Source organism: Triturus cristatus, chromosome 10 (assembly GCF_964204655.1).
Source record: "Triturus cristatus chromosome 10, aTriCri1.1, whole genome shotgun sequence".
Lineage (NCBI taxonomy): Eukaryota > Metazoa > Chordata > Amphibia > Caudata > Salamandridae > Triturus > Triturus cristatus.
In genome coordinates this window covers 1,133,289,158-1,133,301,329 of record NC_140593.1, presented here as the reverse complement: position 1 = coordinate 1,133,301,329, position 12,172 = coordinate 1,133,289,158, and the positions used below count along the sequence as shown (strand labels likewise).

Below are 12,172 nucleotides of genomic sequence, written 5' to 3'. Positions count from 1 at the left end.
CTCGCCTCATCAGTGCTCAATTTGCGCCGAGACTCTGTACCAGCACTTATTTTTAGGCACCGGCATATGTTTATGAGAGTACACCAGATGGAGGCACTCAGTATAGGTTTTGAAATCAGCACGAGTTTTTATCACATAGATGCCAATAGATCCGATTCAGGTTAAAGACTCAAGATTCTGTAAGTCAAATATGGCTTCATTTTCACTGTTTCCCGCATGAAATTACCTCCGATTCAATTGAAGTCAGTAGGGGAAATACATTCTCCCGATTATTGTTTCTAAATCTCCCACTTTCCTCTTCTAAAATGTTGGCATGTATGTTATCAATTCGATTTATTTAATTAAAAAAAAAAAACATCAAAACTATAATTTCAATGCCATCCCTGCGTAGCCAAGAACGTAAAGTTTTTTTTGTTTTTTTTAAACTGTTTTGTAGTAATGCTGGCACTGCCACTCGAGATCTGTGGCTGGTGCCGACTGCAAAGAATTACCTTGGGCCCTGACACTCATATGTTTACAAATGAAGCCCTGCAAAATCAATCTACTTACCCCAGAGCTAATGTCACACTTTATGGGTCACGGGATGTGATCAAAGAATCGGTCATTACAATGTCCCTAAACTCTTCTGTAACCCAGCCTATGCTACATAGAAATCCTGCAATTGATTTCATTATTCACCAGAAAAGCTGCCATTCTCCTACACAGACACTCGCCCAAGCCTGCCCATACACAGGCTTTCTCTTCCTCTCCGGCCTAAGCAGCCATAATTCTCTTACCCAAAACCAGCCCTCACGAGAGACCATCACCACCCCGGCCAATTGGTAAGGACACTGACATAATCACCCCTTCACGTTCTAATAACACTCAAAAACCATTAGCCCCTGTTCCTAGGCCTATAATTCAACAGAGATGTTTCTTTTAATTAGACATGCCTCTCTGCCAACCACAGCGATCATCATGCATGCTCTCTTAATCGTCCCACACACGCCGCATAATAAGCATGTCACCCTGCCAACTTCCAGCAGCCCTCTGAACAGTCCAACATGATAATCTCCTCACCCCAAGGCACTCACCAGTGTGACATGTCCCCAGTTTCTCCCCAGCACGGAAGGATTTCCCCGGAAACGCCAGGCCAGCACTCCATCACAACAGGCTCCTGGGACGTGTGGTTCTTGTTTCTGCCGTTAGCAATGAACATCAAGGCGTTCCGGACAATTCTTGACTACAACTCCCAAAAATGCCCGCGACTGCGGCTCATTGGTAGATGCTGAATCAGTCTATACCTTTTGAAGTGTTTAATTGGCAGTGCCACGCAACGTCACCAATCACAACGCTAGACGGAATCTACTCAGAAGAATCTTTTTCTTTTTTTGTGCATATTTATATAGCGCGAACTCGACCCGAAGGTATTGGAGCGCTTTACACGAGCACCGTGTTTGCATTACTCATTCAGGCACGGGGAGATTAAGTGATTTGTCCGGAATCACAGGATGTGGACGCGACCTCGAGGCTCGAACTCTGGTTTCCAACACCAAAGTCAGCAGCGTAGCCGACGGACAACATCCTCTCCCCGGTCTTCTCATTGCGACCAGCTATAGCTGTAGCTCAAGTCTTTATAGGGCACTTTTTTTCTAGTTGTATATAGCGCGAACTCGACCCGAACGTATTGGAGCGCTCTACATGAGCACCAGTTACATTACACAAGGACGCATTTTTTGTACGCACTGGGAGATTAAGGGATTTGCCCAGAATCGCAGGTTGTTGAGCTGAAGCTGAGACTCGAACCTGGTTCTCCAGTTCCAAGTCGGCAGCTCTGGTTGTTATGCCACATCCTTTCTTGAAGCTGTAATAGAGGTGGGTGTTGAGAAAGGATTACACAGTTCGTTCAAGTACTGCTATTTGTACCAAAGAATAGTGCTTCTTAATGGTACTATAGTGAATAACGTACACTGAAGATGGAATAACAGGGTTCATTTGGTGCAACCCATGGTTTCCACATCCAGGATTTAACCGCTATTGGGTCTCCGGGTCTTCACTGCCTGTGACTGCTAGGACACAATGGTTTCTGTCTCTATTTCTGGATTTGCACGCAAGCATTCTTAGAACTATGACTAGGGCATAATGTAATGAAGTCGGCAGCTCTGGCCGTTGGGCCACATCCTCTCACATCAGCATCATTGGTGGTAGGATGACCAGATTTTGTAACATAAAAAACAGGACTTGCCACTGACACAGAAGTAGGAACAGGACCTGTTTTATTGCAACAGTATTTGCTGACTGTATATTTCACCCCCCCCCCCCCCCCCACAAAGTCCTCTTTCTCCAAGGATTCTCTTGCTACCACCCGTGTTGATCATCGCTCTACAGACCCTTTCTCACATGTATTTAATTTTTTTATAGCGATACTCATCCCATTGTACGGTATCAAGCGCTTTACACCACATATTATGCAACGCTGATGGCTCATAAGTGTGCAAGTCAAGGTATTGGAACTGTTACACAAAACAATGATGATTGCCAGGTGTAGGAGTCACGTCATCCCTACTAGCAGGCATTACTATTTATACACAGGTACTCCTCTTTTATCCTGATGAAGACCCGTGTACGAATTGTTGGATGGGTCATGTCAACAATTGAGCCTGTTAGCTATTAATTACTCGGGGTTTCAAAGCATTGTATTTAAATCGGGTGTCTTATGGGAAAAATAATTACTCCACGTTTTCAACAATGCTATTGGAATGTTGTTCTTCTTAGAGCAACACTAGCGCAGTTTTCACGATGCTCTTTTGTGAAGCGCGCATTATTATATTGCCCTTTTTGTACTTTGACAGAAATTAAATATCTGTTTTGACTGATTCAGTTGTATGGATTTCGTTCTTAGCCAGTGTGTAGCAGATTTTAATGTAGCAAACTATCCTCATTGAAATGGTTAAATGGTTCTTATCGGCCCTGCCCTACCCTACCCTTTTTTGCTTCTGTGAACCCCACAAAGCACTGCTTTTCCACACAATGGTCCTTGGTGCAATTGATATAAAAATTCAAAGCTCTTCCACTGGATGAGGTGGAGCAAAGAACCTCGGAAGAGCGATGGACTGTCTGATGTGAAAAGGTCCCTGGGTAGAAATGGCACCCCAGTTCTAAGCACCAATTTGTCTAGGAAAAAGAGGGTTCTGTGTTGGTGGACAGACAGCACCAGCAATTCCCTTACACGATGAGCAGATGTTATCACTATGAGGAAGGCTTTTAAGACAAGATACAGAGGAAAGCTGTGTATTGTTTCAAATGGGGTCACAATACATATGTAAGAACCAAGTTCAGGTCCCCTTGGGGCATCACAAATGGTTTAGCTGGGAATATGTGGGTTAATCCTTTTCAGAAAACACACCATAACAGGTTATTTGGACAACAAGAGTTGACCTGGTAACGGCAGAAATGCAGACTGGGCGACAAGTAACCTTTAACAGAGGCCGCAGCAAGACTTTGCTGGGTTAGGAATAGCACCAAAGCAGTATATCTTACAACGTAGCTTGCAGGGGCTGTATTTGTGTTGCCATAAACCAGGACACACACTTTTCCCAACACCCAGCATAGAAAGATATCGTAGATAGCTGCCAAGATCACATCCACTCCCTTGGGAGGGAGGTCAGAAGCACTCAACTGTTGCAGCTGAATTTCCAAGCATGGAGATGCAGGTTGTGTAGGCCCAGGTCTGCCTTGTTATCGCAACAGAAGATCCTACTGAAGCAGCTGCCTAACCAGAGAACATATGCTCATCCCACAAGTTTTGGGTACCACACTCTCCTGACCTAGTCCAGGGCCACTTGGATGACTTGGGCTTGGTCATTCCTAATTTTTTTCAGAACTTTAGGCAAGTGAGGTAGAGGCAGGAAGTTATATAGGAGTCACAAGCCTCACTGTAGTTGAAAAGCATCTCCAAGAGAGAGTCACCTTGGGAACCCCAAGTTGCAAATGCACAGCATTCTCAGCAGTGGCTAAAAGATCAAGCCAGGGTTGTCGCCATTGCCGGATGGTCTCCTGTGCCACTCCTGAGTGTAATTGCCATTTGTGATCTGCTATGCAACGCTGGCTGAGTTCATCTGCTGTGGTGTTCAAAGATCCTGACAGGTGGTTGGCAACTAAGGGGATGCTCTGGCAGCTCGGCCTGTTCAAGAGGCGCAGAGTCTTTTGGTACCGGACCCCATTAGGTCCTGTTTGCTGCAGTACCACATGGCTGAGTTGTTGTCAATGAGCACCTGAACTAGCTACCTTTTGAGGGATGGGCGAAGGCCTTTAGTGCCAAAAAATATTACCCGTAACTCCAACAAATTGATGCGGAGGCGGGTCTCCACAAGAGACCAGAGTCCTTTGCTCTCCATCTCTCCCAGATGGCACCACCTAGCAATAATGCATCCATCACAACCATAAACTCTGGGTTGGGACAGGAGAGGGTTCTGCCACTGGTGCAATTGCAGATAAGTAGACACCACTGAATTTCTTTCGCAGTCTCCTTTGCAACCTGACTGGAATCAGACAGATTTCTTGGTACTGAACTGAGTGAGGCTTGAAATCCCACTGCAGAGCCATCATGTGCCACCTGTCGTGTTCCACCAGCAGGATGCATGCGGCAAGAAGGGAAAAAAACCTCTGAGCTCCTCTCATAGAGTCCCTGGACAGAGGCTGAAACATTTGGATCATAGTCTGAATGTCCTGGACGTTTTGGAACGGTGGAAAGGTTTGAAAAAAGTATTGTATCCAGAACAGCTCAGATTAACAAGAGCCTGTAGGCAGGAGCCAGGTGTGGCCTCGGCACATTGATCAAGAACCTCAAAGATGTCGTCTGGAGGTGATCTATGACGAAATGTTGCAAGCCCTCCTTCATCGGCCAGTCGTCGAGATATGGGAAGACTGGTATTTTCAACTTCCAAAGATGTACAGCAACCACGGCCATCTCTTTTGTGAACACCAGAGGGAGACTGGTGAGGCCTAAAGAAAACAGATGTTACTTGCTGTTCAAGTTGCACCACAAGCATTTTCAGTTTTCTATGTGACTGCAGGAAAGGGATGTTAAAATAGGTGTCCTGCAAATCCAACACCACCATTCACTAGCCTGGATCCAGGACTGATAAGCATTTTCTTTTGCCCTTTATGAGAAAGAACTTGAATAGGCAAAGTTCTAAAATAGGATGAAGGCCTCTGTCTTTTTTAGGTATAGGCCATGTGGCTTAGTGGCTACAGGTGCTGACTGTGACTCATGGGTAACCAGGTTGTAATCCTGTCCTCAGTTCCACATCCTGTAAAACCTGCAAATCTGCCTCAATTATAAAAAAAGAAAGCATGTAAGGTATTCTTTGTCTATTGCACTCGTATGTCCATAAGCATGATTCATGTGAAAATGACAAAAATAAAATGTGGATTCTACCTTCACCCACATAATATCTCCTTCAAGAATTAGGGACAAAGCATTACACTTTGATGTAAGAGACACCCATCTAGTGGCTGAATTGCACAGAGTGAAACCTTAATATGTGTTAGCAATCCCGGGTTCCCTGCTTGACCAAATTGTGTGCTTCTAGGCAAATACTTTGTCATCATGCCTCCTATTGGTTTATTACTTATCAGAGAACCTTCAAATACCCAAGTTCAGGATATGCACTGTTCAAAAACATCTTTTCAGTTTGATTTAATAAACTATTATGTTGCTCTATGTATAATAAGATTCTAGGCCACACATAGGGTTCACATGAAAAATGACCTGCCTTAGTTTGCTAATAGCATTGTCATCACAGCATGGGTAGGAATGTTTCTCTATTTCTGTTTAAAAAGTATAACTTTTAATAAATACTTCTTGATTTAGAGCTACAATTGTATATACTAAGGTGAAACACTTTTTTTAAATTAAAAAAAACCTTTATTCAACATTAAGGCATGATACAGGTTACCATTCCATCAGGTGACATAGCAATTGTTACATTTGTAAGTATATTTGACACTGCTAGATAAATATCGGACAGAATGTACCATGGCACAGCACATCGGAGAGGGAAATGTGGCTGTTACATCAGTGGGAGGTGAGGGTGGTCTGTCGGGCATCAAGGGGCAGTCTTGTCAGTGCAATCGTCGGCGATCTGGACGTCAGTGATGTGGGAGTTTGCAGTAGGTTCTTCCGGGTTGGCCTGTCAGTGGAGGTAGTAAATGAGAGGGCCCCATATATCTGGGGGTCTGTTTGCCGCTGGCATCAGGTTCCAGAATTCCCTAAGGAGCGTCTGACAGTGAGCTGCATCGTCTAACTAGTGTCTGGCCTGCGGTGCCGGTTTACGGCCCTAGTGAATAGCCACCCGGCGCTTGGCGAGCACCAGTAGCATCGCAGCTAATTTGTGATTAGCGTTTGAGATGTCTTTAACATGACCCAGGAGGCACAGTAGGGGGTCAGGAGCGATACGCTCTAGTGTGATATCGGTGATTACAGAGCACACCTACAGCCAAAAATTAGAGACTTTGGTGCATGACCAGGCCAGATGCACAAAGCCCGCACCAGTAGCCAAGCAGCGCACGCATCTGTCACTGTTCATCAGCCCCATCTTGTGCAGCATTATAGGGCTGCGTTATAGTTGGTTTTGTTGGACTGAAAAATGCGTCTAATCGACTCCTTCTAGCATTGTGCGAGTTAAGTTAGCATTTGCGGGACCATTTTTTATTCAGCCGCCATTGTGTACCATGATCGAAAATAAGCTTCTGCCTCATACTGCCTGCCTCAGTCTCGATAGTTTCTCTTTATTATTCAAGGTTGAGCTTCGCTGCACTAATGAATAGATCATTCTGTCACTGTATGCCTTTCCCAGTAGGTAGGCCTGCTCCAACTCTCAGAGAGATGGGCACGGGCAGAGTAACCGTGAAACCAAGATAGCATGTACCCATTCTCAGGATTGTAGCCCATCCTTCTGTACCTTCTTTGTTCATCAGCACCCAGACTGGAAAATTCCAGTCTGGGCGGGTCTTTAGGGGTACTGGAAATGTATATCTTGTATTACCATGTTGGCGGGGGTTAGTCCCTCTGCAGTAATCCAAGGAGGCTGGTCAGACTGGACTCCACTCGAGTGCAAGACAAATAAATAACTTTGGTTTGTATTCTCTACTGTCTGACTGTCTCTTCATTTGTATGGAAGGCTGAGAGGTGGTCGCGAGTGACCCAGGTGGCCCTAATCGGGTCACTTCCTTCAGTGTAGATATTTGAAATGAATAGGCCGCAGCCGATAGTTTGGGGAGAGACGCTTGGTTTGGCTGCAGCATTATTGCCATTGCGCGAGGGAGAGGCTGCCTTTCAGGGACGCACCCCACGTGTTGCGGGCACGCTCCGTGTTTATGGCTGGACTGTTCCCATGAGGCACAGGGTCAAGACTGATTTGCCAATGGCTGGGTTCAAACTGGAAGGGCATGGTGAGCAAAAAAACGATGAATTTAGGCCCAGATCTCTGTACTGGGGTGAATGTATGACATTGTTCTGCATTCTGTCCATCAACTGTTGTTTTTGCATTTCCCACTCTCAGAGAGACAGGCATGGGCAGAGTAATCTTGAAACCAAGATAGCATATACCCAGTCTCAGGATTGTAGCCCATCCTTCTGTACCTTCTTTGTTCATCAGCACCCAGACTGGAAAACTCCAGTCTGGGAGGGTCTTTAGGGGTACTGGAAATGTATATCTTGTATTACCATGTTGGCGGGGGTTAGTCCCTCTGCAGTAATCCAAGGAGGCTGGTCAGACTGGACTCCACTCGAGTGCATGACTAATAAATAACTTTGGTTTGTATTCTCTACTGTCTGACCGACTCTTCATTTGTATGGAAGGCTGAGAGGTGGTCGCGAGTTACCCCGGGGGCCCTAATCAAGTCACTTCCTTCAGTTGGTGCCCAATAGGGACCCCATCGGGTGGGTGACCCTTCCTAGCCCGCGGAGGAGTGAGTGGGACGGGACCACATCGGGTCGGACGGGCAGACCGGGGATCACTGCACAAGAGAGTCTGGTACTCGCAGCTGCCACGTCTGTCTGACCGGGCGGTGCCTCGGCCAGTGGTTATCCTGGCTGGGGTCCTGAACGGTGAAACCCTTGTATCTGACCGTTTGGTCCAAAGAGCCGGTAGTGGAGAATAAATTTGTTTGACCTGTGTGCACCAGGTGAGTTTGCTTTGGTTTTGTTTTGTGGCTATGGCGCCACCCACTTTGGTTTGTGTTTGGTACGGTCTGAAGTTAGTTTTTGGACAAGCGCTTGAATTTGTTTGAGTTCTTTGTGAACATGGTACCACTTTGGTTTGGATTTGTTGAGGTCTGAGGACCAACTTTAGTAAGATATTTGCAAATATCTGCTCGGCATAAATAGTGAACACATTTCCGTATGAAAAATGCCCTGTTTTATTAAGTTGTGCTGTGTGAGTTCTCGTTGTTGTTCTGCTGATGCTTGATTGGAAGAGAGTCAGCCTGCACCTCCGAAATGCACTCCAAATTTTGAAATGTATGTCAAGCATGGCCTTGGCCCTATTATGTTTAGTACATTATGGCACAAATATATGAGGGAAGAATAAGCGCCTGGAATTATCCCGAGATTCTGACTTTCTGACTTTGAAAGATCTGACCTAATGTATTGTGCAGTGACTCTGAATAGTGAAATGTGAAGCTAATGTACTATGCTGCATCCTTGAACATTAAGCCTTGAGAAAGCCCTGGCCCGATACTGAGCCATAAGGGTGAAACACGTGTCGGCTGTTTACTTCTGCTTCAAATGTGCCTATTCGCCTTATTTGAAAAATACAATCCTGAATGATTGGATTATCTGAAACAGAAGTCTTTCGTTTGAACAAATAAAATAATAATTTGGATTTATCAATCTATATTGATTTTCTTCACTTTTAAACCTAATTGAGAAGGAGTGAATTGACTCACAACTGAATGCATGTACTTTTTTGAGACCATAGAGGTCCAGTGTCTTGAGTCATCCTCCACAAGGAATAAGTTACATAAAAATTTGGGCAATTTCCTCCAGAATTGGGATCCCTGGACCTTGGTATTTCTGCATTACAATGCCAAGTTGCAGTGGCCGTTGACAGGCACTTTTGATGAGCAAAAGCATAATATCCTGGGTAGGTAGTCAATGTTTGATTCCCTTAGTATATGGCAAAAGGAAGCTAAACAGAGATGAATGAAAGCAGACAGAAGGCCGGAAAAGGAAGGATGCAGACAGTGACTCACAAAGCTGTTGCGTATGATAAAGAGAAGACTGAGAAGGGGATAGAGTGTGCTGATAGGAAGTTTCGATTGCAATGTGAAAAGTCTTATGTGGTTCGAGAAGAAAATGAGACATTTGTAGAGGAATTGTTAGACACCCGACCTTCACCTCCATATGCCCCGCAGAGAATATACCCTGCCGTGCCACAGCCTCAGTCGTCTGTCTCCTCTGCCCCTGTTGTTTCTATTTCTTCTGTTCCCGACCCAGCTGCTTTGACTGCCACGCCTCCTGTCATTTCTGTGGCTTCGCCTTCTATGCCTGCGATAACTGCTAGTCTCCCTGCTACGCCTATTGTGTCGATGTCTCTCCTCTCTCCAGCCCTTACACCGACATATACCTAACACAGCCATTAACGACATTGGTTCCTTCTGTTACTACTCCTCCCCTTTTCCTTCATTCCCGACGGTACTGGGTAGCGGGACGCCTGTACGTGGATCGGGAGACGGGGACTGGGCAACTGCTAGGGAGCGACTGGGGCAGATATTGATGTGATCTGATGTGGGAGAGGAAGAGAAAAGGGCAGTATCCAATCTGGCCGCTCAGTGGGCTCATCATCCCATCTCTAGTACGGAAGATGTGTGGAGTGTGATGAGAGATTATGAGCCGTTTGTTCAGAAGCATGCCCTTAAGAACATGTCGGCTACGCTGATTGGATTGTGGGAACAGAGCTTCAACGATGTAGCACCCCAGATTATTTATGACATCAGGGACAATGTATATGCTGCTGGTTTGTTGCCGGGGGAGGTTTTCGTTAATGTTGCAACGTTGGTAGCTTATTGAAGTAGGCTGTTTGAGAAAAGCACGAAGACAGTATCCCAGTTTCCGATGAGGGAAGTCCATCCAATATACCACCCTGAATTACCGGAACTACCAGATCAACAGAATACTGTTATTAGACCGAGGGTAGAGGCCGATTTCCAAGAACAATGAGTTTATACTCAGTGGAAAAAGAGTGAGGTTTTGTCCCTTAAGACTCAGTTACCTGACCCTAGGAAAAATACCACTGCATATTATAGGGAATTTACTGAGGCTGCTTCATCTACGGTGATGATGCTTGCGGATATAGAAATGTTCTTTGGTCTGCTGGTGCCTGTTTACATTTGGAGACAGGTGCACATGCAGGACCACGTTGTGGAATTGGGTGGTACCTTGGATCAGATTAAAGCATGGGATAAGGAGAGGAAGCCTCGGGGAAAAGCCTAAGGCCGAGATACTAGCTTTCCCTGGCCGAATTATTACGTATATGCACTCTCTCATTCCACCGAGAAGGGTAGATTGGGACAAGTTAACGGCATGTCGTCAGATGAAAGTGTGTCAGATTTCTTCACCCGGTTTGAGGGTGTCTTTTGGGATCTTAGCGGACATGATTTGTCGATTGAAGGGGGTGTTTGATTGTTCATTAATAGATTTGTTACGAACCTGCTATCTGAGATAGCAACTCGTTTGCAGGTTTCAGAGAGTACTTGGAAGACATCCTCCCCTTCTGTTATATTGAGTATGGCACAGTATTATGAGAACAGGGAGAAGGAAAAGGTGGAGAAGAAGCACAAGGAGTTGAAGATGAAGGTGTTGTTACAGCAGGCGCCTTGGGGAAATGGAAGGGGACGTGGTGCTGGTCCGGCCCGGCAGCTTTCCCTTACTAGCAGGAGCGCTGCACCTGTGAGGCCGAATCAGTGTGCATACTGTAAGGAGGAGGGGCACTGGCGTAGCGAGTGTCCGGTGTTATTACAGAAAGTTGCGGCCCCTAGAGGATGGGGTTCTCGTGGACGGGGTCATGATGAAAGTGATCAAGATAGGGTTCGGGAGGCTAGGACATCGCAGGGTCGCTCAGATCAGAACTATTTTGATGACCCGAGAAAGAGAGAGAGAGAAAGAGACAGTATTATCACAATGATTATGATCTGGACGAGGTGACAGGAATGTCTCACAGCTAGAACAGGGGCAGGGTGAGGGACCAGTCCAGATACCTGTAGATCAGTGCATTCCTTATGTCACCGCAGATGTGCAAGGCTCAGTTAAGAAATTCTTAGTGGATACAGGTGCAATGAATAATTCTGTTTCTCGTTTGCTGGTCCCCGGGGCAGCTCTGTCTGGCCAAAATAATGTTTTGGTAGGATTTTTTAGTGTACCGGGTGTAAGCCCTATTTCCAAACCTCTTGCCTAGACTATCGATCCTTATACTGTGGATTCACCGTTCCTATTGACAGACTGTGGAGAAAATTTAATGGGCCTCCATTTATGAAAGAAGTTGCATGTGACCATTTATTGCTCTCCGGAAGGTGTTTATATTACAATGGGTCTGAATGTGGTCAGCTCTAAGCAGTGTCTGTCCAAAGATGTGTTTGAAATCAAGAGGAGAGTGAGGAACTAGAGTAGCTAGTTCGCTTCCCCGAGGGATATGTAGTAATCAAAATGAGCTAGCTACTAGGTAGTGTACGTTTTATATGTGTTTGTTTTGGGAAAAGAAACGCTTGGTTTTCTTATGAAGGCCCTCACCCACCAACCTAGTTGGTGGCATGCTTCATCATCGGGCCCCACCCAAGGCACCGAGTGTGCCTCAGGTGTGCTACGACGCCTGGTTACAGCGGAGCCAGTTTTGTGTCAAGTGAGTGTGCAGTGGGGGTGTATTGAGTGGGGTTTTAAAATACTGTCCTAGAGGTCCCAAAATATTACTTTATAAGTGGGTCCTGGGCAGGGTTAAAAACAAGGCTTTTAGACGTGGTTGGAGAGACTTATGGTCTCCCACGTCCAGTGTGGTCAACTAGTTTCAGCCAGGCCTTATTTATTATAACTGGCTTTCTTCAGGACCTATGTGTGAGGGGGTGAAACAAGGAACTCATGTGTTGTCAGTGCCTTTATGTGAAGCACACGCTAAGGTGCTATAATTGTAGGAGGAGG

At 45.7% G+C, this 12,172-nt stretch overlaps 1 protein-coding gene across 7 annotated transcripts in view; it reads right to left on the bottom strand.

Annotated features, from left to right (window-relative positions):
* Window positions 1–1,153, bottom strand: part of TRAF7 (TNF receptor associated factor 7) — a 194,732-nt gene extending 193,579 nt beyond the window's left edge. For all 7 annotated transcript variants that reach the window (XM_085629421.1, XM_085629412.1, XM_085629417.1 and 4 more), the window contains exon 1: window positions 1,074–1,153. The gene's annotated coding sequence lies outside the window, so the exon portion shown is untranslated. The remainder of the gene's footprint in view (window positions 1–1,073) is intronic.
* Between the last annotated feature and the right edge of the window lie 11,019 nt (window positions 1,154–12,172).